The sequence below is a fragment of the Solanum pennellii genome, chromosome 12, assembly GCF_001406875.1.
Source record: "Solanum pennellii chromosome 12, SPENNV200".
Lineage (NCBI taxonomy): Eukaryota > Viridiplantae > Streptophyta > Magnoliopsida > Solanales > Solanaceae > Solanum > Solanum pennellii.
In genome coordinates this window covers 66,761,290-66,765,367 of record NC_028648.1, presented here as the reverse complement: position 1 = coordinate 66,765,367, position 4,078 = coordinate 66,761,290, and the positions used below count along the sequence as shown (strand labels likewise).

General features: G+C 27.9%; 1 pseudogene; it reads right to left on the bottom strand.

Moving 5' to 3' along the window:
• Window positions 1-2,442: 2,442 nt before the first annotated feature.
• On the bottom strand, window positions 2,443-3,148 carry LOC107007082 (annotated as a pseudogene).
• Between the last annotated feature and the right edge of the window lie 930 nt (window positions 3,149-4,078).

Genomic DNA, 4,078 nt, shown 5'->3' with positions numbered 1-4,078 from the left:
TGTCTTTGATACAAATATATCATCCTATTCATTTTTATTTGTTAAGTTACTTTTTAACATCTTTTTCTTTAATTTCAATCTAATATATAGTATTAATTTTATCACACTTATTTATTTTCAAGTATATTAAGATCCAAAATAAAGATGAAAATAATTAATTCATGATAAATTTTTATATAAAAAGTAGATATTTTTTATAAGCATAATGAATAGAAAAAATAGTAAGAATTAAATTAAAGTAAAGTAATAATAAAATAGAGTAATAATAAAATAAATATCACAATAACTCACAAAAGAAAAGAAAGTGAAGTAATAACAAAATAAGTTAATTGTAATAACAATAATTTAGGATGTTTCTAAAACATTATCCATAATAATGTTTAAAATTACAAAATTGCCATTGATCGTCCTCATCATGACTCTTATATATATATATATATATATATCAAATCATTAGTCATATGCATTTATACTTATTTTGTTTGTATTTTAATTTTATTTAAGCTTTTATAGTACTAGTTGATTTTTTAAGATGAAACATTTTAACTATTAGTTATTACAAATCAATAAAAATTAAAAATAAGAGCTTGTTCTATGCACTAGAAAAATTCTTTTACCTTTTATTTGGACCAAACTCAACAAAATTTTAATATTGCTCCTTTCAAAATATTTAAAAAGCCTAAAAAGTAAAAACTATACTTAATTCCCCCTTAAAACCTTTCAAATCCAATCAAATATAAAATAACCACCCCTCCTTCCCAAATCCCACCCATTCTATTAATTCTTTTTCTTGTAAACCCATTTCTTTGTCCCCTCTCCTTTAGCCCTTTGCCTCTCACTCTTCTTTACTTTTTTTTTTTTCATTTCATCTTTTATGTGTATGAAAATGCTATTTTTTTAAAGAAAATATAAAGGTAATTCTCTACTAGAGTTTGATGATTTATATTAGAACTTAAAATTTATGTTATTATTTAATTTAAAGGTATTTTGTATATTGCAAGATGTAAAATTTAATGTATCAATATTTTTACATATTGAAGGACTTTTTCAAATTCTCACCACGTGGTAAAATCATCTATACCTAATCTTTGATTGATTTATGGTAAGCATCAATTCTTTTGTTTGGTTAAGGATCATGTATTCATTTATTCTGGATTGGATTTGAATATAACAAATTAAAGGACGATTTTACATATTAGATTGTGATCTACATCAATACAACTTAATTATTCAATATAAATTGTTGAAGTCATCAGTACTTTTTGGCTAAATGAAAGAAAAAAATAAGGTTAAGGAAGAAAGTCTAACTTAAAAATTTGTGAAGCTTATTATTACAAATTTGTTTAATGTAATTTGATTTGCTTTGAATGTGTTTTTTAGTTAAATTATTCATTATTTTGAAGGCTTGATGAAAATCAAATTCCACATTTATTATTAGAATAATAATAACAATAATTTATTATTATTATTTGGTAACACTCTACAAATAAAATTATATAATAAATATTAATCACATATCATCACAATTTTAAATCCACAAAAATTGAATTTTTAAAATATTGAAATCATATTGTGAAGGTTTAAGATGTCACAAAATTATACTAAAAAACCTCCAAATATTTAAAAATCATTTTGCGGGGAGCGTCATGAAGATTACTAAAACTGCTACAAATATGCTTGTGACAAAGGTAATTGTAACGGTTTTAGAAACCTCCGCGTTTTGATTAGTGAAATCCCTAAATCGCCATCGATTGAAAAAATAACCCCCATGAATCAATTATTTTTTTTGTAGTGGTTGTCTATTACTAGTCGTAACACAAATGGTTGGTTGGCACAACAAGATTACTAGGTATAACCATAAAATATCATAAGCCTAAAAATACCCTTTGAGTCAATCCTCAAATAATGCCCTAAGTATTTTCTTCACTATGCGAATTGACTTTAAACATAAAGTATCACTTAAAATTGAAGAAATCCTCCATGGGAATCCCTTCCCTTCATATCGCGTCACTATCAATCCTTACTTTTTTCAATCACCATTCCTTTCCCACAAAAAAATCTGAATCCAATTTGTTCATTTATCCCAAATAAGAAAAATAGGAAAAATCTAAAATAATTATGGGATGATAAATACTTATAAATCGTAAATTAAGATATACTAATCATATCTCGATCATTCATCAGGTATGCAATCATTATATTCTATATACATGCAGTATCTTTTGTAGAAAATACCATAGGTTTCTAAACGTAAGAGAAATAAAATATGTACGACTAAAAATAACGATTCAACTTGGACCAAAATTTTGATAAAAATAACTTATTAACCGAACAATGTTAGTTCATTTTTCCAACAAAATAGAATAACATTCATAAATGATTGAAATGAAAAGTACAATAACATGAAATGGAAAGAAAAATGCAACAATTAAGACACACACTATGAAAAAAAGAACACGAAGAAAAAATGATAGAACATTATAATTATTTCATTCTCAATCGAGGTCCTTGGAATGTCCATCATCTTCTACATTGACGCCATTGCCTTCTTTTTGTGCAGACTCTACACCGCTCCCATCCCCTAATGTAGCTATAGTCTGAATTAACCACGGATCATTGACTGATTCTTCCATTGGACTTGCTGATAACGTAATGTTTTCTTTGTTGGATGGAGGATTTGGAGCCTGGTTAAGTTCTTTCTTTCTTTCATCAAGTTTAGCCCTTTTTGCAACAAACACCTTTAACAAACCTTTCATTTCTCTAGCATCAAGTTCATCAATACTTTTTCCCTCCACTAGTTGGTTGAAGAGAATTTTCATTTCCTTCGCCTCATTCAGTTTCTCTAATTTGCTAATTTGTTCTTCTTTCTTATCAATTGAAGATAGTCTTCATGTGTGACCAACTTTGATAGCCTTTTGAATTCAATAAAACTTAAATACCTTGTCAAGATATCCTGAGCAAGACTTGGGGATTTCCACGTAATGGGCTGGATTTTTCCTGGCCTAAAAATAATTATGGCAACTTCTACGTCACACAAAATAGATAGCTCTTCTGCTTTCTTGAAAAAACTTGTTACTCTTTTATCTAAGATGGAATTTCTCACATTTTCACTGTAGTTCGGAGTATCTCTCAACCTTTTTGTAGCCATATTTGATGCTCAAACAAAAAAAATACTTTCTTTTGGAGTAGAATATATAAAACTTGAAGAGATGTGTGGCTTTTATAGTTGACAAACATGAATTGTCAATATAGTCAAATCAAGAACTTTCATAGTTTAGGTTCCAAAATTTAAATAATTTGATTATTGTAATATGATTTTAAGGAAATTGTTTTTTTTTCCTTAAAAGGATGAAAATTTGTTAATTTTCGAATTGAAATTGACAGGTCATATTCCATGATTTTTTGGGAGGTAGAAAACACAATAATTAACATTTTACATGGGCATATTTGGTAGAAAATGTTTGTAGAAAATATGCTTTATTCCAAAAGACGTAGCGTATCCGTAGAAAAAAATTGCCTCATATTTTAAAATTTTGATAGATAAAAATAGTTTATGTCAAGAATGGCATAGGAAAATATATGAGTACTTCTAATTGATTATAATATTTTTTTTCTTTAAAGATTGACAATAATATACCGATTAAAAAAAGTTTTATATATGGGATAAGAATTACTAAAGAAGAATGATTTCTTTTTCACAATTAAGAACTGTGATGACTCAAAATCTAAGGCATGATGTCACTTGCACTATCCCATTGGAAGGTAATCCAATCCTCAACCGAAATTAATATCAAACAATTATACAGAAATAATAACATTAGCAAAATCAAGTCTATAAACTCAAAGCTATCATAGATATAATAGAAGTGTGAAGGTAAAATGTAACGACATGTTTAGTCGTTTTGAGCTGCAGATTTTATTTCTGGAAAAACTGGCTGAGACGACGGAACCCACGACGGACCGTCATGGGCACGACGGACCGTCGAGGGGGTCTCGTTCCAAAAGACTTAGACTTCTGAAATTTGGGTACTGAAATCGACTCTCTGAACTTCGTAACGGAATGGCAGGACGGACCGTC